Genomic DNA, 24,592 nt, shown 5'->3' with positions numbered 1-24,592 from the left:
ATGTACGGGTAGGTTCTTCTATACCAATCAAAAATTTTACATCAGTGTTTTTTCCTCCTAGAGCTTCACCACTCTATGCTCTGCTGATTCCCTTTGTATGGGTTACATTAAAAATCCCCTATGTAGTGGGACTCATTGGGTTGGCCAGCTCTAATCCCGTAGACGTGCCTCTTTGGGCAGAGTTCTACAGCAGGCCACTTAATAGGCTACTGGTTCTCAGACCTGGTTTCTCCAGCTGTGATCAGGTGGGGACATTTAGGGAAAAGCATGGAGTGAGGTAGAACCATAAAGGGCTGCTTACCTCCAGTCTTCCTGCTATGTGTTAAAATCACTATAAATTAGATTTTTCTGTTGCTTGCTGCTGATGGACGTTTAGTAACGGCTGGATTGCTCTTCTGTTGTCTGCTTAGATGGCATTTCCTCTTAGATGTTTTCCCACATCCCCAAAGATGCATTTAGGGTTCTCCCTTCCGAGGACCCTCTTATAGTAAGCGGTGCCTCCTCCTACCTAAGCACTCAACTTATCTCTTTTTGTCTCATTAGACCATAAAATCCTTGACAGTAGGAGTTGTATTTAATATTCAGTGTGTCCTTAGCACTTACAGAGTAGATGCCCTATGATAGTTATTATACAAATTAATAAAATTTTTTTAATCAACGTATTTTAATCAACGTATTCCCTAAAGGAAAGGGCTTCAAAGTAAGAGGAGAGGACATCTCTCTATCTGCCATCCCTCTAACCACACTCTCTGTCCTTAATGGCTAATTTACTAAAGAACTACCTTTTGGTAGATAGCTAGTGGGAAGCAGCCGCATAGCACAGGGAGATCAGCTCGGTGCTTTGTGACCGCCTGGAGGGGTGGGATAGGGAGGGTGGGAGGGAGACGCAAAAGGGAGGGGATATGGAAACATATGTATATGTATAACTGATTAAATTTGTTATAAAGCAAAAAATTAAAAAAATAAAAATAAAAATAAAAAAAAAAGAACTACCTTTTGAAAGGAAGATCGCAACTTCCATGGACCTTGAATGGAGAAGCCCACCTTACCTCTCAAGAGCCCTATCTGCAAACATTTTTGTACTCAGTGACCTAAATCAACCTGGAATTTTTTCAGATATTATTTAACTGTTGGTTCAAAGCTTTTAGTGAGTGTAAGTCCACAATCTCTTCAGCTAAGTGGATCTTGCTTTTAAAAAGCCCAAACCCTGCATAATTCAGTTTCTACTGTTCCTTTTTTGATTAGTAGCATACCATCTGGTAAAATGTGTTTGTGTGTTTAAATGCACTGTATTGTATTTCATGGGTACTGGGCAGCTTGATATTTATTTATAAAACCCATAATAACTATGGACTGAGGGCACTTAAAATGAAAAACACAAGATACCTTCTTGTTTAAAGGGTTATTTTGTCCTGTTCTGTTGTAAGTAATGTGCAGAGGAGAAACAAGAGGACACAGCAATGCTGGCAATTCTAAGAGCAATGAGTGACACGCTGAGTCACTCCAGAGAATAGAGGTGACACTGGAGTCACCTCTAGGAACTTATTGGACATAACCACTGGGCCTTGGGTATCACAGAAAAACTGGCTGGACAGCATTAGCTGACCTATTTTATAATAACCCAGAGTTACCTTTAATATTGCATTCTGTAATCCCTCAGTGGAAAACCTACTGCTATAGAATCAAGATGTATACTAGTCTTAATGGCAGAAGAGCCAAACATTAAGTATTTCTGCTGTTTCTGGTCTGGTAAATGTGTCATGCAGTTTATTTTTCAAAAAGTAACACATAAAACACTTAATTTAATTTAGCAATAAGGTTTGGCTTCTAGGCAGTTTCTCATGTGTGACTTCAACAAGTTTTTCTGGGTTGACTCCTGGAATTTGTAAGGAGTAGCACATGAATTAACGACAGTTGTGCATGGAAAATTATGTTACCTTGCTATTTATGCTGCTATATCGCTCTATGCAAATCCCAATGGAAGACTTACATCATGAACAATTCCTAGCAGGAATTGTTCTGCTGAAGGACAGCCTTCCAGTTCCATGATACTAGAGAGAGAACATTGAACGTATGAGGGGAAAAAAATATACACTTGGGCTTTTTGTTCTTTATTACCTTGGTGGAGTGGTCACACACTTTTTTTGCAAAGCCAGAAAGCTTTTGATGCAATGAAATCCTTCCTGCCAGGCTGCCCAGCAACAGCTGAACCTTAGTAAATGAGGACGATTTCACGCTGGTTACAGGGACAATCTTGTGTAGAATGAGATGGTACTATTTAGAATCCTCTATGTCATGTGTTATTCAAATTAGCAGCTTCAGTCCTCCCTGATTTACTGGGAGGCAGAAAGCCTGGGCTTAGTCCTGCCTGGTCTCCATCTCGGGTCTGGTTGGGTGGAGATACACATGCGGGTGCTTTGTTGATATTACCTTGGTAGCAAAATTGGGAAAAGGGACAATTTTGTCTTCAAAGTCAGCTCTGTTTCAATCTGTAATCTCTTCTCAACATTAATTACATGGTAATATATGAATACATTCTTCTTATAAAAATAACATGGTATGATGAGTCTGAGTTTCCCTTAACCACTCTTCCCAAGCCTAACCTGCTCCCAGAGATCACTGTTATTACCAGTGCCTTGAGGATCCATCCAAGAACATTGGTTACGTATTTACGTACATGTATATGCACGTGTGAGGTTATGGGACGTTGCTTTGTGTGGACGTATGTGTAGTATGTGTGTTTACTTTACCAAAAGGCAGATCACACTATGGGTTTTGTTCAGTCAGTTGCAATTTTCAGCCCACAGTATTTCCTGGAGATATTTTATATAGACTGTTCTTTTTAACTGCTGTGTATATTCTTTGATGTGGTATACAAACAAGAGTTGACTCAGCCCTTTTGTCTTTGATGAACAGGTACGTTGTTTCCAGTTTCCTTTTACTTTCTTACCTCCTGGAGTTGGCTGATTCCTTCTAATTCTTGGGCTCCCAGGGTCTACATGTTGTTTCTAGGACGCAGAGAAGGACACCCTGAACCCCCTGGGTCACCTCCTGTCATGTAAAATTTCCCTTCCATCTGCTGGGAGGAAAGTGCCAGCTTAAACTAACTTATTCTGGGGTCTTCCTCCATCTCAGAATTTGGGATTGCTCCCTGCTACCTGCAGCAGTGGTTCTCAAACTTTTATTGAATATAAAGATTATCTGAAGTGCTTATTAAAAATGCAGGTTCCCAGAATTTACCTCCAGAGAGCCTGCTTCAGGAATTCTGGACTGAGGCCCAGGAACCTGCATTTCAACACATACTTCAGGTGATTCTATTGGGAGAGGCACCAACATTTTGAGCAATGACCTAATCACACATTTCTCAGCACTTTCCCACCCTCCCTTACCAGGTTCAACCTCTCACTCTCTTCTGTTCACACATCAGACTCCTTTCTCTAGTCTACAAATGTGCTTATGCTTCTGAACTTTTCTTATTTTGTTTCCTCTGCTTAGATTTCCCTTTTCACTGACCCCTTCTAGCCCTTGATTCCACCTGGCAAATTTCTACTCATCGCTCAAAGCCCAATTTAAGTGTCCCTTTCTCTACAAAATCTTCCTTCATTCTCTCTAGCCTGTCACCTTGCACTTGGTCCTTTATTCTGTTACTAATAAAATGTGTGCTTGTGCATGCGCACACAGGTAATGCATATACATACACACATATTTTTTATGTCCAGCTATACAGGGTCCCCATATACGGTTGTTAAGGCTGTATACTGCACTTACCTGGGGGCATCATTTACATGAATAATTATTATAGCATATTTATTTGGAAACATTTCTGGCAGATGACAAGAAAGAGTCAAGAAAGACAGCTTTTTCAAAATTGCACAATGCACCATTGGGGAAACCCAAAGCCTGGTTATATAAGGCCTATTTTCTCCTTAGATTATGAGTCATTCAGGGGATGAATTATATAGGGCCTAGTGATCTATGATTTACCAAACTGTTAGCATAGCCATTGGCATATAGCAATAAAATTGTCAACATCTACTGAACATTTACTATGAGTTACACACTTTCTAAAGACTTCTCATGTTTCAATTTATTAAGGTTATTTAATTCTCACAATGACCTTATGAGACAGCTGTAATTATCGTCCCATTTTAGAGATGACAAAACTGAAGCACAGGGAGGTTAAGTAACTTGTCTGATGTCACACAGCTGGGATTTAGCTCCGCAGCCTGACTCCTAGCTCAAGCTCTTGACCATCCAAACATAGTTATTTGAATTATTGTGTTCTGACCATAGCTAAATTTTTTTATGTTAATAGTTATTTAATAGTTATTTAAGTTTATTGGAATATGAATCATTGAACAAAATTGAGAAAGGAAAATTTAGCATGGAAAGGAGAAAGGAAAGGAAAGGAAAGGAGAAAGGAGAAAGGAAAATTTAGCCATTATGTTAAAAAGCAAATACAAGTAATTATTATTTTATTACTATTATTTGTATATTTAACCTAATGTATAAGAAATTTATTTTTTTATATTTAGTATACTGTTGTATTTGATTTAGTAATATTTGGTTTAGGATTTTTCCATCTACATTTTTGAATCATATTGTCAATAACTGTACCATTTTTCTAGATTCCACATATGTGTTAATATATGATATTTATTTTTCTCTTTCTGACTTACTTCACTCTGTATGACAGTCTCTAGGTCCATCCATGTCTCTACAAATGACCCAATTTCATTCCTTTTTATGGCTGAGTAATATTCCATTGTATATATGTACCATATCTTCTTTATCCATTTCTCTGTTGATGGACATTTAGGTTACTTTCATGTCCTGGCTATTGTAAATAGTGCTGCAATGAACACTGGGGTGCACGTATTTTTCTGAATTATGGTTTTCTCTGGGTATATGCCCAGGAGTAGGATTGTGGGGTCATATGGTAGTTCTATTTTTAATTCTTTAAGGAATCTCCATACTGTTCTCCATAGTGGCTATATCAACTTACATTCCTACCAACAGTGTAAGAGGGTTCCCTTTTCTCCACACCCTCTCCAGCATTTATAGTTTGTAGATTTTTTGATGATGGCCATTCTGACTGGTGTGAGATATACCTCATTGTAGTTTTGATTTGCATTTCTCTAATAATTAGTGATGTTGAGCATCTTTTCCTGTGTTGGTTAGCCATCTGTGACCATAGCTAAATTTATTTACTTTTCTAAGGTAATAATTTAGGCCCTACACTGGGTATCTTAGACATTCTGAGGAAAAAAGATAAATTAATAATAAGTGATATGTGTATAACCTTTCACACAATTACAAGACATATTCACCTCTAATGATAATAATAGTTTCCATTTTATTCTTTTTATTAAGTGTCTCTTATATGCTAGGCATCCCTCTAGAAGATTCTTTACATGCATTCATTATTCCATTTAGAAGTTGCAATTACAGGCAAAAATAGGTAATATTAGTTCCACTAAACAGTGAAGAAAACTGAGGCTCAATGACACTGAGTGATTTGCTCAAGGCCACATCACCAAGTACAAGTGACGGCTCTGAGCCCAGGACTGCCCGACTCACAGCCCTTAGGCTTACCATTGTCCATTTTACAGATGAGGAAACAGAAGATCAGAACGGCTAAGAACCTTATTCTTATCTAGTGGCTCAAAAGCTCCTATGTTTTGCTCTACAGCATATTGGCCCTTAGATTAGCTTAATACTGGAATCAGAATGCTCCAACTGCTGTCATTTTAACTGTGACAAAACTTATTGATGGTAAAATTACATCGTACAGATGAGGAGACTGGAACTGAGAGACTGTCAATGACTAGTGAATGGCTAAGCAGGAACCTCAACCCAGGGATTCTGACTTCAAAAGCATTATCAATAGCCTGAAGTCCAAGTTCTGGACTGTACCATTAATAATTGTTAATTACTAATGCAGCAGGTCCGTTTCCCCCTGAACCTCCCTAGGGTGTCCCTCCAGAGCCGGTACCTCGGACAACGGCTGACAGCCCACATCACCAACCCCAATGATGCGATCCCTTTTGAACTTCTGGAGATAAAAGCAGAGATATACTTGGCTCTGACTAGAATGCCAGCAGTGCCCAGCTGGCTGAGGTTCACTGGGGAAACGTGGAACCTTCCAGGGAGTGGGGAGATCTGAGTCACACACGACCAAGCTGCCTGGAATCCAGGGAGGAGAAACCACGAGCTCTCTGTGCTTATAGGTTCTGGTCGGAGGCTGATACACTTGCACTGGCTCTGAAATTGTCTTCAGCTCATTTGAGTGCTGTTTTTTTTTTTTTTTTTGCGGTACGCGGTCCTCTCACTGTTGTGGCCTCTCCCGTTGCGGAGCACAGGCTCCGGATGTGCAGGCTCAGCGGCCATGGCTCATGGGCCCAGCCACTCCACGGCATGTGGGATCTTCCCGGACCGGGACACGAACCCGTGTCCCCTGCATCGGCAGGCGGACTCTCAACCACTGTGCCACCAGGGAAGCCCTGTGAGTGCTGTTTTGAGAGGTGTAGCTGTGAGGCTGTGTCCCTGTGGGAGGTCCTTGGCTCACCAATCTGCCTCTTACTTGCCAAGGGGAAGGTGAAGCCAGGGCTTTGGGGAATATTTTAAGAGATGCCTGCTTGGAACACTGGAGATGGGCTAAGGCTGGTTTTTGAAGGGAGTTGTATCAGTTAGAGAGAGATTGCTAGTCTGGAGTCAGGGGAGTTCCAGCTTTTGAATGCAAGGCCACCTGACTATAACGCCCCAGTTGTTTTCTCCATATCCCAACACCCATCTCACCATTAACTTCCTAACTGGGCATTATTTGAGTCCTCCATTTTACAGAGTAGAGAATGGAGGTTCAGAGGGGTTCAGTGATAAGCTCACACTTTAAGGCCAGAATTTGATTCCTGGTCTTGGGACTCAGAAGGCCATACTCTTTGCCCTGTGACATGTTGCCTTTAGACTGGCTTAATATCAGAGCCAAAATTGATGGCTTTTTGAATTTTTTGTTTTTTGTTTGTTTTTTTGAGGTAATAGTACAAGAAACATTTTATTTTCCTGAATCATTTAGGACAAGTTCCCAACCTGATATCCCATTACCCCAGAACACTATGATGCATATTCCTTACCAACAAGGACATTTTCCTACACAACTATAATACAACCACTGAAATCAAGAAATTACCACCAAAGCATCACAAACATTTAATCCCCAGGCCCCAGTTAAATTTCACCAATTGTCTTAATAATGACCTTCATAACAAAAGGATCCAGCTTAGAATCGCAGCATACATTTAGTCGTCAGGTCTTTTTAAAAAAATTTTATTGGTGTATAATTTATTTACAATGTTGAGAATTTGTTGTTTGTTAATCTAATTTTATATAAAACAAATAATCACGGACTCATGAACTAGTTGCGGGAAAATCGCCCACTCTGCCAGCCCTCATCTATAATCTAGCCATTGCATGAGGTTTGAACGGTATGTTCTGCAGCAATGCCAGGGACCAGGATGCAGGTGTGAGGCCGGCAGGTATGACTGCAGTCAAGTGTTCATGGTGGGTTTGAATAATGAAGTGGGTCTTGCGATTCTGTGCAGGATGTGCAGCCAGGAGGGGGTGTCATTCAGTGGTTAGTCCGTTTTCCCCACCGTGGGAGCTTTTCATTTTAAATCTATTGACGCGGCCTGGCTCCACATCCCTTCAGTTCTTTGAGTGCTGGCTTTGCATCAGTGAGTCTGAGAGTCTGGCTGTTTCAGTGGGGGTTCACAGCCTCCTCTCCTCGTTGGGACAAGTGGGCTTGGGGGCAGGTCCTGCCTGGGGCATGGACACTTCAGAGAGTGAAAATCCCCCAAGTTTTTGTAGCTCATATGATCCAGGTACAAAATGATTTGAAACAAAGGAAAGCTGGGAAGGCAATCGTAACAGTAGAGCAAAGAAAAAAAAAAACATAAGCAAAAACGAAAACAAAAGGCAAGACCTGGAGTTCCGGTGAGGGATGGAATACTGTCTACTCTGGGGCACATCCAGAGGTGTGAACCGGGACAGATGGGTGTAGCAGAGGGGAGCCATAGCAGTCTCCTTGAGGAGCAGTACCTTCTACACACGGGCAGACCCAAAGTGGAGGAGGAGGCTGCATGGCTGCTTGGAAGAGAAAGAGGTCTCCAAGTAGAAGTGTTCATGGAGTCCATCTCTTACCTGTGATGGGGAAGGTGAAACTGTGGGGTCAGACAGTCAGAATCAATGTCTGCAAGAGGTGGACACCAACTAGGAGATGCTTGAGTCTGGTTATCCACACGCTTGTTGCCCCGGGACGGCAGAGCTGACAGTCTGCAGTAGAAAACACCTGGTGCCGGCTGATACCTGGCCCAGGTGAGTCAACAATTGACAACATCCACTTAGGAGCCAGGTCGTGCCAGGCTCAAGGATCATGGTACATTCAGGAAACAGCGATCCTCATCCCTCAGTTGTGATTCCTCAGCTGCGATTTAAGCTCATGCTCTTACATACCTTGTTTCCATAAGTCTCCGAATCACCCAGGTAGAAGCTCTGACCCACGGCTCTGAGACATTGTCTCTGATTCCCTCAGTGCCGATCTGGACACCCCTGAAGTAACTGTGGAAAATTCGTGATTGACTGGTGGCTGCTGTGGCCCTAGGAAGCATTTCTCACCTCATGATGTGATTGTAGTGATGACCTGGAGTCTAATCCACGGTAGGAATGTTCCCCTGTGCCTCTGCTACTAAAATTACTTAATTAACCTGCCAACTCCTCAGTTAGCAATCAGAAAGCACACTGTGGACTCAGCGGAAATCACATGCCACAGGCAGAGACCAATTCGAAGAAAAGCAAATCTGATGCACAAATTCCCAATCTGGGATTTTTTAGGCTCAGATTCTTCAATGGCTAATAACAAAAGATGTCTCTTCCCATTAGGAATGCCAGACCACAAAGAGTTTTCCCCTGGGAATCTCACACATCGGGATTGGAAATTAAAAAAAAACCATCCGTTACTTCTACATAGTTGGAGGGTTAGCATAATGCAGATATAAGGGCCTGGTTTTTTCCTCCCAACACAGAGCTCTTCCTGACTCACCTGTAGAAAAATTATTAAACACTACTACAAGGTAGAGACTCCGCTGGTGAAGCTGAACTCTGAACTCCTAAGCCTTTAAGACTTTGTTCTCTAAGGGTCAATGCTGGGGAGTTTGGAAGGTAGAACAATGATTTTGAATCACTTGGGGAGAATAAAAAAGATCCCCTTGTGCAGATGGCACCCAAGATCAATTAAATAGAGTCTCAGGGGAGACCTTGGCCTCTGTAATTTGATAAAAGTTCTCTAGTGGATCCACGTGTGCAGCCAAGGCTGAGACCCACTGCTGTAGGACAAATCATGCTAAGGCTAACTTCTAAATCTAAACCAGGTTGTAGGTCTGATGGGATATTGATCTTCTCAGTACTTAGTGTACAAGGGCCCCTGGTCAGGGGCAGGCCACCTCTGGCCTCAAACCTCCCCACCTAGGTTGCTGAGAAATAGGATCATTTTTTATGTGAAACAGGTTGAGAGCACTTGGTGGTTTAAAATCAGTCCTCTTATTTACAGGAAGTTGGCATGAATGTCATCATGCCACAGGAGTGGACGTCCTCAGCCATTTGGGTCAATGCTGCAAGCTGGCAGCTCCCAACAGAGGGCACCTGTCATGTCTGTGCTCCATCTCTCTTTCACTCATCTGTCTGTGCCTCTGTCTGCCTGCTTAGCTGTCATTCAATTTACTTATTTACATTATTTTTCCAACAGTTTTAAAAAGGAGCCCTAGGAAAATATTGTTATACATCTTTATAAGTAGAAGACATGAACAATTGGTTGCTTAGGGTCCTGTTCTGCTGGATTCACTCATCTGATCCCTTATTCTGGAATTCCCTTACCTGTGCACTTTCTTTTTAAAAATTTTTTAAATTGAAGTATAGTTGATTTAAGATGTCATGTTAGTTTCAGGTATACAGCAAAGCGATTCAGTTATATATATATATATATATATATATATATATATAATATTGAGTAGAATTACAAGATATTACAAAATATTGAGGTTATTACAAAATATTGAGTAGAATTCCCTGTGCTATACAGTAGGCCCTTGTTGGCCTGTGCACTTTCTTGTGTCTCAGGACTTACTTACTGGTCTCTCACTGGAACCCCCTTATCCACATTTCCCAGTTTACATACCACTGGCATGCTTCATGGCCCACTACCAATGTTGCCTTCTTGGCGCACCCCTGCCATCTGAAATGTAATCTTTTGCATTTTTGAACTGCTGTAGCGCTTGCCCGCTATGTCTTAAAGCACTGATCGCTTTGCACAGCAAGCAGGTGGATGTCTGAAGATATGTCTGATCTCCTGGTCGTGGATGTTATTGGTGGCCTATCAACCTCCCATTCACTTTGTGACAGACTGTGTTTTCCAAAATAAGTTGCAACAATCATTCCAGTCTCATAGATTTTTCCAGTATCTTGCCATGGAAGCAGCAAGATGTGGAATTTATGTTCCTTTCCCTTGAATCTGGGTGGGCTTTTGTGACTTCTTGTACAAATAGAATGAGACGAAAGTGAGGCTAAGTTAGAAAAGGCTACACAGCACCTCCCTGACTCTCTCTTGTCTTGGGATAGGTGTCTTCAGAGCCCTGAGCTGCTCTGAAGAAATCCAGTGACTTGGAAACTACCGGGCCGGGGAAACGATGCAGTGGCTACGTGGAGATAGAGAGAGATCCTGAGGGGTCCCTAGTGATCTTCAAGCAGCCCCCTCCCCCAGGTGTTGCCACATGGCCCAGAGAAGAGCTGTCCCCACTGAGTCCTGCCCAAATTGCAGATCAGTAAGCTAAGTAAGATTGTTTTTAGTCACAAGTTTTGGGTGGTTTGCTCTGCTCGTACGTAGCCAGGACGTTACTTTTCCTACTTCCTCTCACAGTTTCAGTTTTGTTCAGCTCGCTCCCACCAGCTCTTGCACCCAGCCCAGAGAAAGCTTGGCACATCCTCAGTTCTAGGGGGTGGTTCTATTTGGTCTAAGAGTATAGGAGCAGGTCCACTTGCCAATGATTGTTTCAGGATTCAATTCAGACCCAAATACAAGAGGAGAGGTTTGTTGAGGACTTCTTGTTCTGTTCTTTTTCTCTCTTTTGGGAAAACTTCTGGAAGCTACTTTCTCCCTCCCTCTTTAAATTTTTGTCATGTGCAGATGTGAGCTTCAGAACCACTACACCTATATCATCACCAGCTCAAGATGAGTCTCCATCATGGAGGAGAGATGAGGCCAAGGGTATCACAGAGGAGTAAAGCCAGAACCACTAGATCACACCACTCCTGAAGCTCACGCTACTGCAGGACTTCCCGTTATAGGAGTATATCATTTGGGTCATGTTTTACTGTGCATCATGCAGACCTGAAATAACAATGACTTAAACAGGATGGATGCTTAATCCTTTTTCATGGAAAAGTGTAGGAAAGCAGATCAGGGCTGGTGTGGCAACCACCATTCTTTGAAGTCCTCAGTGGCTCAGGATTCTTCCAGATCATCACTCCACTATCTCTAGGATATGGACCTTATCCTTAGGGTCTAAGATAATGGCATCCGTTTTCTAGGAGGCTAGAATGAGGAAGGCATAAGGAAGAAGAGGTCGAAGTGTATGTACCATCTGTCTCTTGGGGAAGGTTCTTAGAAGCTGCCAAATAGACTTTGGCTTCTATCTTGCTGGCTAAAACTTAGTGTGAGGGAGGCTGAGAAAGTAGTTTTTATTCTGGGTGGGCATATGCTCAAGTAATTGTGGGAGTTATATGGCTATGGGATATTGGGGGACAATTCAGCCTCTGACGCAGTGAGGCAATAAACTTCTTTACCATTTAAAATGAGTTTATACTGGATTTTCTGTTAACTTGTAGCCAAAGAAATCTTGACTAATACACCCTACTTCTAGTGTATAATCTAGAATACTCTTCTTTCACCAGTCTCTTTGGCCAGAAGTTCAAGTCCTGGGGACTTTGAATCAACAGAGAGAAAGAGTAGTTGTGTCTGTTTCCCTCATTCATCTTATATTTTTCTAAGGGAGAAGATGTAACAGCTTGTGGATAGTCTAAGTCAAGGATGGAAATATCTTTTGAATTAAACGCCAGCCTCATCATACTGAACTTGCAAGAGGGCAGGGACCATATCCTATATTGTTCACTGTGATAGCCTAGTACATATTACAATGCCTGGCACATAGTAGGTGCTCAATAAATATTTGTTGACTAAATGAATGACTAGTTGAGTTCTGACATATTGATATAGATTGCTTAGGAGCCGTGTTGAGGAGGATTCCAGGGCTTTGTCTTGGCTGAGCAGCAGATATTACTGATACCTGCTGTGAGCTTAGGATGGGGATATTCGCTGTTGCTGGTGATTGATGGAGAAATACCTCAGATGATTCTTTATAGCACGTGTCTGTTATTATGCATCTTACACATGTTATGCATACTTATTTTCAATTAAAAACCATCTTTTCCTATAAAATTACATTTTTTCCACATAAGAAATCTTGCCCCAGAGACTTGCCCGTGGCAGGAATCAATCAATATTTGTTAAGTATCAGTTATGTTTTTCCACAACAGTGACATGCACTCAGTGTGCAATCAATCAACCGCCACTGATTGATGTGTTTGAATTAAATATTTCTACATATGCCTTCATGTGTATTTATCCAAACGAACATCTTTTGAACCTAAAAAATATAACCAGATCCTCACAACTTGGAGGTAATGCTAAATTGAAGGAGTAGCAAATATCAGTGAAGGACTTGAATCAATTAAAAAAAAAACCTATGTGAAGATGGTTTTTGTTTATTTTCAAGGAAAATAATTCAAAGTCTATATTAAGCTCTAGGAGCAATGACAAGGACACAACCGTTGAAGTAGTCACGGTGACAATGGGAAGCCAGTGAGACCCATGTGTGTAACATGATCTCCCAGTGGGAGAGAGCAGGGGTCTTTTGGATGCAAAGCCTTATGGAGGAGAAAGGGCCAGTCCTCCTTCTCAGCATCTTTTATGTGCCAGTGCATTTAGAATGCCACATCCGGTTTTTACATCCATATGTCCCATCTTCAAAGAGGCTCATGTGAGTCGAATAAATAGAGAAATGCACATGAATCATAATGGTTCATAAAAGCCAGTATTGATCGAGGTCTTTCTAGGTACTGGGCAATACTCTAGTGATATATTTATGTTTAATTTAGTTCTTATAAAAAGCCCATGAGGTGGCTACTAATACTTTAAGGAACTAGGGATTGATTTATGAGTAGAAATATAAGGAGAGCATCATGCATAGCTCAGTTGAGAAGGATCAAGAAAGAAGTCAGGGTTGTTGACTCAGGAATACACTGCAATTATTTAAGACCAAACCAGGGTCACACGTATTTGATATAGAACGTGGCGAAGAGATGTGCTTCAGAGAAGGAACTCAGGCTGCATGCTGTAGATGGCATTATAATGGCAGTAGGATGGTCCAGATTGGTCCTCAGGGTCGTGCCCTTTTGAGATGAGATGCTGGACTATATTAGCATGGATGGAATGGGCAGCGTCTGAAGGTGTTGAGTTTCCCTTCGGTAGCATCGCACATAGAGTATGTCCCTCCTCCCAGCCCTCTGCCAGAAAAATGGTAGAAGAGACATAGGTACAAGAGAGATTTCTTTGAGGTGATATTCTATGATCTTTCTAACCCTTAGAAGTTATACATTAGAATGTCTCCAATTCTATTTTCTTTAAATAAACGTTTCCATGTCTTCTTCTATCTCTCACTGTCTTCTGTGTCATCTGGTTTAAAGGCAAGGCAAGGATGGTGCTTGAAGCCCAGTTCCCTTCCTCACGGAAGCTCTGGGTTACTCCAGGCCAGTGTCTGAAAGTCTTTAGAGAATGTCTAACTCGATGCTGTCCATGAGCTATTAGCTTGTGGAGGAGACTCTGAGGAGCGATTTCAGTGACGGAAGAAAAGAGGGCACACGTGATCAGGAGTAGAGGAAGTCACTTAACACCTAAGAGGTAGAACGTGGGCTAAGAATTTAAATCCTGCTCTCATCCTTGGACAGTTTCTCTCCAGTGTCCCAGCATCTGCTAATTACCTGACCAAATAAGGGCTGTGGTTCCCTCTCATGATTAGAACTCGTGATATTCTCTCGTGAAGTTCTAAGAGAAATTAACATAAGGTGGTGTCTGTTCCACACGTTCAGAGGTTTTTGAACTAAAATTGCTGTAAAATGAGAGTGATTGAACAAATGTATGAGATTCCTAAATGACTAAAGGGATAGACTTGACACTAACAGGAGTTGAGTAACACAGAGGGGATGGAAGTGGAAGCAGAGAGTTGCCTCCTGCCAAGTGATGTGAAATAAGGAATCCAGTACGAAGACAACTGGCAAAGAAATTATTTTGGAAACAACTTACCAGCCACCAAGCACATTCTGGGATCTCTTCCCTTCTGCCATTTGGACCTCTAATCATTTGAGATCAATACCTCCAAGGAAATTTTAAAACAATGTTGATTGACTTTTAGGACTCACTCTCTGACTGCTGGTGGAGAGACTAAGGTGTGACCTTGGGCTATTTGTCAAGGCTTTGATGTCTTCCTATTCTCAGGTGCCAACTGCAAACCTTGCTGCTCTGAAGGAGAGATTTCTGTATGAAGAGTCAGAATAGTTAAGGGACTCAGTTTTGGCAATAAAATAAAAATGCAATAAAATAAAATGCTTCCATTCCTGGAGTCTCTCCTCTGGAGTTCTTGTACATTTCAGGAGCACTCTAATGACTTAAACATTAGGAATAAAATCAGATCTTCTTGAGGTCTGCAGTGTTTTCCCCAGTGATCTCAGTCCTATGCCTGAGTCCTTCTGCTTTTTCTTTCTTTTACCTGTGGGCTGAACGTGACTTGGACATTTTCATTTTAGGAAAACGGAGCCTGTCTATACCAGGGCGGGGTGGGTGTGCACAGTGTCAGGGCTTCTGGGGGCAGAGCTAAGTGCTCACTGATTGCCCCCAGAAGCCCTGACACTGCGCGCCCGTCTGCTGCTTGAGCCAGGACTGGCCCTGCAACAGTTGCATTTTAACAGAAGCTGTTTGAAGAGCTTGCTGTACTCATTTCCAGATTGTTCTTTAGGCCTAGCTATGGTTCTTCAAAGTCTAAACTCAATGTGCTGGGGCAGTTCCGCATTTCCCCCAGCCTCTGTTTTTTTCTCTGGCAGGAGAGAGTCCTCACAGCCCCCATTCAACCAGGAATCTAGATTCTTTGTTTTTCTTCTTTCTCCCCCCCTTCCCCCCTTCCTCCCTTCCTTCCCCCCTTCCCCCCTTCTCCCTTTCCCCCCTTCCCCCCTTCCCCCTTCCCCCTTCCTCCCTTCCCCCTTCCTCCCTTCTCCCTTTCCCCCCTTCCCCTTCCCCCCTTCCCCCATTCCTCCCTTCTTCCTTTCCCCCTTTCCCCCTTCCCCCTTCCCCCTTCCTTCCTTCCTTCCCCCCCTTCCCCCTTCTCCCCTTCCCCCTTCTCCCTTTCCCCCCTTCCTCCCTTCTCCCTTTCCCCCCTTCCCCCTTCCCCCCTTCCCCCCTTCCCCCCTTCCCCCTTCCCCCTTCCCCCTTCCTTCCTTCCTTCCCCCTTCCTCCCTTCTCCCTTTCCCCCCTTCCCCCTTCCCCCCTTCTCCCTTTCCCCCCTTCCCCCCTTCCCCCTTCCCCCTTCCTTCCTTCCCCCTTCCTCCCTTCTCCCTTTCCCCCCTTCCCCCTTCCTTCCTTCCTTCCCTCCCTCCTTCCTTCCTTCCCTCCCTCCTTCCTTCCTTCCCTCCCTCTCTTTCTCTATTTCTTTCTTTCTTTATTATAGCCAGCATGTTTTACATGACACCCTCAGAACTTATTCATCTTAGAGATGAAAATCTGTACCCTTTTACCAATGTCTCCCTATTTCCCCCCAGATAAGAATCTAGTTTCTTATCCTATTTTTAGTTGTTAAGTGGGTAAGTTTCAAACTAGATTAATGTCTCCTGCAGCCTCTAAATTTAACCAGGTTTCCAAGTTGAAACCTGACACTGATTCTATGATACGGGTAACCAAGAGACAATTGTTAGGGGTGGGAAGCAGCTTCTGTGGCAAGAATTCAGAGGCTGAGAAGAATAATAATGGGTTTGACACCTGGAGACTCCTCTAAGGTGAGGAAGGAGCTTGTGATTCTCGAAAATAAACCATTGATTCCCTCCCCTTCCAAATCAGAGCGGTGATCCAGTGACTTCATTTCTGCTGGGAGTCAATAGAATTTTTCTTAAAGAATTTATTAAATTTTCAAAACAATGGAAAGATTTCTTTCTGTTTGTTTCTTTCCTTTTTTCTTTCATCTTCCTCTCTCTTTCCCTCCCTTCCTTCTTTCTTTTTTTTTCTCTTGTGCCAATATTTCCTAATGTGAAGAATCCAAGGAAAGTTATTTCTTCATTGCAAAGTAGAGGACCTGCACAAATTATCCATTACATTTTATGATGCCCTGGGTGCTCTAGTTAAACCACATTGCTATATTATGATGCCTACCAAGGATTGTGGGTACAGGCATTAGGAAAAATTGCCTTTTACATTTATTCATTTCATAGTTCCTCCACCTACTGACTTGGCTTCCACATATAATAGGCAAGAAATAGAACCTGGAAAGATATGGCATACCAGGCATTTAAAACTCATTGTAGCCACTCAAGGGGACTATAAGCCTGTCCCTGACAGCAGACGCCTTGCCTTATACACTCTGGTGCCCTGGAGAATCCAGCCTGGCATCTTACACAGAGTGACATTCATTCAACTTTGTAGAAACGGAGGATATTAGTCTGAACTGGCTGTCTCCGTCACTCTACTGTGACTTTCTGGAAGGAAGGAACTGCGCCTTCAAAAAAAAAAAGAAAAACAAACCAAAACTTTAGGTCGCCCCCACTAGATATTATGTAGCACGATAATTAAACTATAGCACATGATTTGTGCACGATAAGTTATGAGAGAGTTGATTTTTAGGTGTATAAACAACTCCTGGATTTCTTATACACCTAAAAATTGCTTTGGAGAATACACACACACACACACACACACACACAGAGTGTTAGGTAATGTTTATTCTGCTATAATTTTAGAAAAGGGATAAAAGGACACCAAGATAGTTATAGCTTGGGCTGTAACAATCTAAATGTGCACGACCAGCTTGGGTATTATTTTAGTTATAATCCCATGTTTTAGATTTCAGTGACGGTTGCTTATTGGCTTTTCCCTGTAGAATCCCCCAGAAATCTTCAGCCGTGAATGACTAGCATGAGAGCTTCAGCAACGCGTGAGCTGTGTGTGCAGAGCCCTGCACGGATGCCGTGTATGACGGGTGAGCAGGGCAGGAGGAAGAGCAGACACCAGATAGGCCATCACAAGACAGCTCTTTGGCTTCTGGAAATTACCATCTTGCTGGGTGAATAGAAAACGCAGGCAAAACCATCACTGCTCACCACCTGCCCATGCATATATGGCTGTTGACTAAGCTCATCAATAACCACAAAGAAGGGCTTCCCTTCCCTGGTGGCACAGTGGTTGAGAGTCTGCCTGCTGATGCAGGGGACACGGGTTCATGCCCCGGTCCGGGAGGATCCCACATGCCGCGGAGCGGCTGGGCCCGTGAGCCATGGCCATTGAGCCTGCGCGTCCGGAGCCTGCGCGTCCGGAGCCTGTGCTCTGCAACGGGAGAGACCACAACAGTGAGAGGCCCGCGTACCGAGAAAAAAAAAAAAAAAAAACCCCACAAAGAAGCTGTTTTGAGGCTGTTAGAATGTGGTTTCTTGAAGCAATGAAAGACAAACTCAGTTTTTCCAGATGGAATTGGTATCTGCAGGTTCTGGCTGCGTGGCTGAATTTTACACATGCACACACACTTGAGGTTTTCTTTAGTTAGGGTGGGTCCCTTTTGGCCTTGCCTGAGGTTTGTCACATTCTTTCACACAAACAGTGACTACTAAAGATATCAGGTTTTCCTCACAGCTCCTGGCAGCCCCTCAGCTTTCAGCAGGTGTGGTTTCAATTTATATTTAGTCTCTTAGATACTCTAAGAAGGATCGTTCTCACCTTGAGGCAAACGATGTGGGAGGACCATACTATAAATCTCCTTCCTGAGCATGTTCTCAGGGAACCACTTCTAAGGAAGAGGGTAAGGACAACGGGTGGAGTATTTTCTACCATCAAGTTCAGAGCAATTGTAGACAAAGCCCCATTGATCTCAGCACACCTTTTCTTCAGAGGAAGGTGGGGTATCCTATTTAAAGGGAGGGAAGCTGAGACACAGGGGTGAAGTTACTTTCTTGAGTCTGTGGAGAGCTTGTGACAGGAACAGATGCCTCCAGCAGCGTGCCTTCTTGTTTCCAGCCTCCTGTCTTAAGCTTGGGTCCGGCAAGACTGATTTTGATTCAGAGTGGGTTCCCTTCGCTGATTCTCCATCCAAAAATGGGAGTGAAGGGACTTCCCTGGCGGTCCAGTGGGTAAGACTCCGTGCTTCCACTGCAGGGGGTGTGGATTCATCCCTGGCTGGGGAACTAAGATCCCGCATGCCACGCAGTGCAGCTAAAAAAATAAAAACCCAACAAAACAAACAAAAAAGAAAAAACCAAAAATGGGAGTGATCTCTCCTTAGCCAGCCTACTTCCCTTGAAGTCCAGGAAGAACTTTTGCACGTCGGGGCTTTGGCCGATCAAAATACAGGGGTTTGATACAGGAGATCTGATTGCCCAGCTAGTGGGGACCTCTTAATAGCTGTGTGGTCTTGGGAAAGTCACTTTACTATCTGAGATTCAGCATTTTATGTGTCAAATGGGGATGCAGTATTGATGACAGGACAGAGTTTCTGTGAGGGCCAAATGGGATAATGCACCAGAAAGTGCTTTCATTAAAAAAAAAATTATTGTGTGTGTTTATTTTTAAGATGGAAAAATTTATACCAACCGAAATATGCACATATTAAATATTTGCCCCCTTGGGAGCATGAACATTCTGTAGGAATCTATTTATTTACCACTCACTTTCTTTGGCATTTCTTGGAATCAGGATTCTTTTCTTCTGTGTCACCCACTGACCCTCACTCTCCTGAGGTCTTTCCCAAAGAACTTGTCTAGTGGTTTGTGTCTCCATGTTAAGTCTTCTAGAATAATGTGGCTTCTGACACTTTTCAGGTCTTCGTGGTTACAATTATTTATTTGTATTTTGCCAAAAAAAATCCCTTAAAATATATGCATGTCGCAACAGATCAACCTATGCCCAGCAGTATATAAAGAAAAAGTTAGTCAACTTCCCTAATTTCCCTCCCTTTGCTCTCATCCCATTCCAGTAACCAAAATTAGCAATTTGATGTTTATGCTTCCCCTCTGATATCTGCACTTAGGCAAATGCATTTAACTGTATATGCATAAATAGGCATTTAATACAGAATGGGAATCATACAATAAACATGGCTTTGCAACTTGTATTTTGCTTTAAACTATAATATATCATTTAAATGGATATATTCATTTTAATGGATACACAATATTTCATGGTATGAATATGCCATAAGTTATTCAATTATTTTCTGATTTACCTGGATTCAATTTTTCAAGTCCCCCCAACGACCAAAACATGATGCAAAAAACCAATCAAATACAAGGATCTTTAAATATATAGGTGCTTTTACTTCTGTGAGATAGATTTTCAAAAGAGGTGTCATTGGGTCAAAGGTATGTACATAACAAATTTGAAAATTTGTTAATGCTGTTAGATGATTATCAAACAGATAGTACCAAATTACACCTCCACCTGCAAGAAATGAAAAAGCCTGACTTCATGTTGGACTCCTGGCCAGAAGGGATGCCATCAACATTTCTGATGGGTTTTCCTTTGCATTTCCTTGGTTATTGATGAATATGTGTATTTTTTCATACGTAAACTGGCCATTTTCAGCTCCATTTCTGTGAAATTACTATTCATCCTTTTTCTATGGAAGATTCTTTTCATATCAATATCAACTCATCTGCCATATGTAATTCAGATGTTTTCTTGTAGTATATTGTTTGCTTTCTGCTCTTATTTATGGCAGCTCTTGCCACATGAGAATTTTTAAGTAATTCACTCTGTTTTCAGAAACCTTTCTCTTATCTTCTGTGGTTCTGTGGTACTGCAGTATCTCTGGTTTCTCCCTTTTTCCCGGAATGATTCCTTTCCCACTTATTTCCTTGTCTCCTCTTCTTTTTCTTCATTTCTCCCATAGCTATGAATTCTGCCCACTTGGTCTTTTTTTTTTTCCTCCCTCAAATTTAGGAACATCTATCAATTCTTTGTCATTTCTCACCTTTATACTGATGACATCCTTGTCTATATCTCTAGCTTTAGGTGTTCAGTTGCCCATCAGACATCTGCACTTGGATCTTTCTCCCTCATCTCCCAGACAGCTTGGGTAAGAACAAATTCTTTGTTTTAACCCCCTAAACCAGTTCTTCACACCAACTTCCCTGAATGTCTCAATACAACTTGTTCTCTGTCACCTGGACTTGAAACTTTGGGTTCACCTTCAACTCTTTTTTTTTAAAAAAATCAATTGCTATTTATTTATTTATTTATTAAATATTTATTTATTTTTTGGCTGCATCGGGGCTTAGTTGTGGCACACGAGACCTTTTGTTGCAGCCGGCTTTTCGTTGTGGTGCATGGGCTTCTCTCTAGTTGTGGCTCACGGGCTCCAGAACGCGTGGGATCATTAGTTGTGTCGTGCGGGCTCTCTAGTTGTGGTGCCTGGACTCCAGAGCACGTGGGCTCTGTAGTTGGGGCCCATGGGCTCTCTAGCTGTGGTTTGGGCTTAGTTGTCCCATGGCATGTGGGATCTTAGTTCTCTGACCAGTGATCGAACTGGCATCCCCTGCATTGCAAGATGTATTCTTAACCACTGGACCACCAGGGAAGTCCCACCTTCAACTCTTATAGCAAAACACTTATTCCAGTTGTGTTAAGGCCAATCTTTTTCTTTCTGTGTCCAATGCCCCCTCCCTGTCACCTTGTGAGTAAATACTCTCGGTTTTACAGGCAGGTAATTCCTCCCATCTGGAAACAGTGTTTGATATAGTGTATCAGGAAATGCTCTTGTACTTGGAAGAGTGAAGACACACTTCAGGGTGAAGGTTAGGGGCACAGGGATTCTGGACAGGAAATCTCAGTGGTAGAATGAAATCATGTGTGATGTCAACACCTGGGGATCAGGTGGACACTCACATAAATCTGTGGAAATGAGGAAGGAGTTCCACTAACAAAGATCTTCTCTGAGTTAGATGTCTAGGTAGTTGCTCTGTGTCACATGTTTTGTTTTTTTTTAAATTAATTTTTATTGGAGTATAGTTGCTTTACAATATTCTGTTAGTTTCTGCTGTACAGCAAAGTGAATCAGCTATATGTATACATATATCCCCTCTTTTTTGGGCTTCCTTCCCATTGAGGTCACCACAGAGCATTGAGTAGAGTTCCCTGTGCTACACAGTAGGTTCTCATTATTTATCTATTTTATACATAGAAGTGTATATATGTCAGTCACAGTCTCCACTTCATCCCACCCTACACACGTTTTCCCCCTTGGTATCTATGATTTAAAGATAGTTTTACCACATGGAACAAGCTAAAAGTTGAGGATCTCAGGCAAGAGGCATGCAGAGATATCAGCCCTTGGGGCGAGTATAGTATTCAGAGGAAATCATGTAGAACAGGGCAAGCTAACTAGAAAAGGATTAAAGACTTGTGCTTCACAAGTCAGATTTCTTTTCTGAGTACTCTTCCTGTGTTTCCCCTTTGTTCTCCTTTATGATTTAGTAAAGACTCTTACAGGGGTTGGCTTGTGTCAGCACTGCAAAGGGACAGAGCCAGCCTCCCCTAGAATCAGCATGGTGGCTGTGGGTGAGCTCAAAGGGAAGGGACCAAGTCAGAGCAGCCACAGTACTTGGGAGGCAATGTAGTGAAGCGACTGCAGATGTGGCTGCATAGTCAGACTCCTGTCCCACCACTAGCTGGCCGTAAGAACTTCATCAAGTTACTGGACTCTTCCTTGTCTGTTTCCGCATCCATAAAATGACAATATATACTCAGCACGTTGCTGGGAAGATTTAATCTATTGATGTTTGTAATGTGCTTAGAACAGTGCCTAGCATATAATAAATATTATATCAACCTTTCTTTTCACCAGGAAACTCTACTTTGGGTACTAAATTTTGGAGGTTCTGCATTTTACTTTCTTAAGGGAAATGACATTATCTTACACGCTTCATGACTTGAAAAATTTACTAACCTCCCATTTCCCACTCCGATCCAGATTTTCTAGTCTCTAAACCATGTATTGCATCTTATCACCAGGATACTCTTCCTTGGAGCCCATTTTCCCCATGACCTTGGATTCATTCTGTCCGTGGAGCATCACCTTTTTTTCTTCCCGTTTGCTTTGTTCAGGGTGGTCTCATATACTGTCCTTGTTCCTACCTCTTCGTTTTCATTCAGAATATTTCTTTACCTGGAATGTCCTTCATTCCCAATTCTTTCCCCCTTCCCTACCTCCCCTCCACAAACTCTACCTATTCTTTTAGATCTAAATTAGTTCAAATTTTTTCCAGGAAGTATTCTATGGCCACCTTAGCTTTCAACTATTTATAGGTCATCTCCACTAGATGGTTCACATGTACTTTGAACTCAACATATTTAGACCTGAGCTCTTTATTCTCCACTCCTCCCATTTATTTTCTTATAGTTTTTCTCTCATTGCTGCCAGCCAGGGTGTGTGAGTTCAGGACACCAAATTATGACCCAGTAGAAATTAAGAACATCCAATAAAAATGCATCATCATTGATCCTGCTCGTATTTTATCCTCAGTATCAATTGGCTACCATGTTGTCTTGGTTCTACATCCTACGTTAATTCTTTATTCCATACCTCTCATTAGCTTCTGTCTTAACTACTGAGATAGACTCCTAATTATTTCCTTTCCTCTAATCTTGTCTTACTCCATACCATCTTCCATGCAGCAATTAAGATAATCCTTCTAATACACAATACAATTGCCCTAGTCTCCTCGTCTGATATTTTAAAGGCTTTCTATTGTGTAAAGTTGAAATCTCCATCCCTATTGCCACGTGGTTTCTGCCTCTCTACCATTCTCATATCCCATCATTGCTCAGTGTTTACTCTGACTTCAGCCCATTAATGAGCCACCATGCCATTTCCTGACTCAGTGCCTTTGCACACTCAGTTCTTTCTACCTGGAAGATCCTTCACTCATGAGTCTACTTAGAAAACACCTTCAAGACTCTCCTCAAATGCCACCTTTTTTGTGATGTTTCTTCTAGTTCTCATGCTCATCTTAAGCATTACCTATCTATCTATCTATCTATCATCTATGTAAATTTTCTATCTATAGATAGATAATTATAGGTATTTGTAGGTATCTGTCTATCTACAAATAGTTCAATCTTCAAAGTAATAAAAAATATATATTACTACACACACGCACACATACACACACACACACACACACACTACACTAAAAGTAAACAGTTTGTTTACAGTCTGTCTCCCTTACCAGCCTGAGTTCCTCGTGGGTGGGATTGTGGGTTATTCATATCCCTCTTGTTTAACAAGATGCTTCATATGTTACATGTGGTCCATTAATCTTCATTGAACAAATTAATAAACAGAATAAATCATACTCTTTACAGTGAGAGTGTAAAGTCTGCAAGGGAGAGCACAGTGCCTTTTACATACACTCTTGCACCTCATTCATATTTGGAACTTAATAGGCGATCAACATATATGTATCGACCATCTCAGTTGAACTCTGCCACACAGAAGTAGAATCTGTTTTATATTATTATTAACAAATATTTTTATGCATATATGCCATGCTCTCATAGTTAAAGTTCCTTTAGGGTAAGGACAATATTTTACACACTGCTTTCCCCACAGAGATTCATGCAGTGCTGTTTAATGAATGTCCATTAATTGAATAACCAGGTAGCAGAGCCTAGATTATTTCTTTCCAACTCTTATGGCTTTTTGTTTCCTGGAACAGTATTTGGTCTCTCCCATTAACGGTTCCTAGTGAAGAAGTTGCTGAGGCCCAAGCAGGGGCTCTAAGCTCTTTATAAGTGTTCTGATGTGCTCTGACAGGAATAACGTCTCTAGGTGTCTCAGATAACACACTCTTGAAAGCACCTGGTCATTGACTTTCATCAGGAAATGGCAGTGCTCCAGGGCCTGTTCATTCTGGCTGGCAGTGAGTTGAGTGAATTCTGGGCAGCCTGTCAAACGTGGGTGGCCATTTTCAATTCTGCCTGCACCAGCAGAGCGCTCCTCTGCATTTCCTTATCTGCCAAGCAAAAATGATAATTGCCTCTCATCTATCTCAATGAGTTATGATGAGGCTAAACCAGACTATTCAATGTGAAGGAAGTACCCGTTGGAAGTGCTTGAACAGCATCAATGCTGAGTAGAAACCGGAAAATTCCTTCTCACCCGATATTAATACCTGCTGTGACCTATAG

The sequence above is a fragment of the Mesoplodon bidens genome (assembly GCF_964165515.1).
Source record: "Mesoplodon bidens genome assembly, chromosome: 16".
NCBI classification, from domain to species: Eukaryota; Metazoa; Chordata; class Mammalia; order Artiodactyla; family Ziphiidae; genus Mesoplodon; species Mesoplodon bidens.
Note: the sequence above shows the minus strand (reverse complement) of the source record.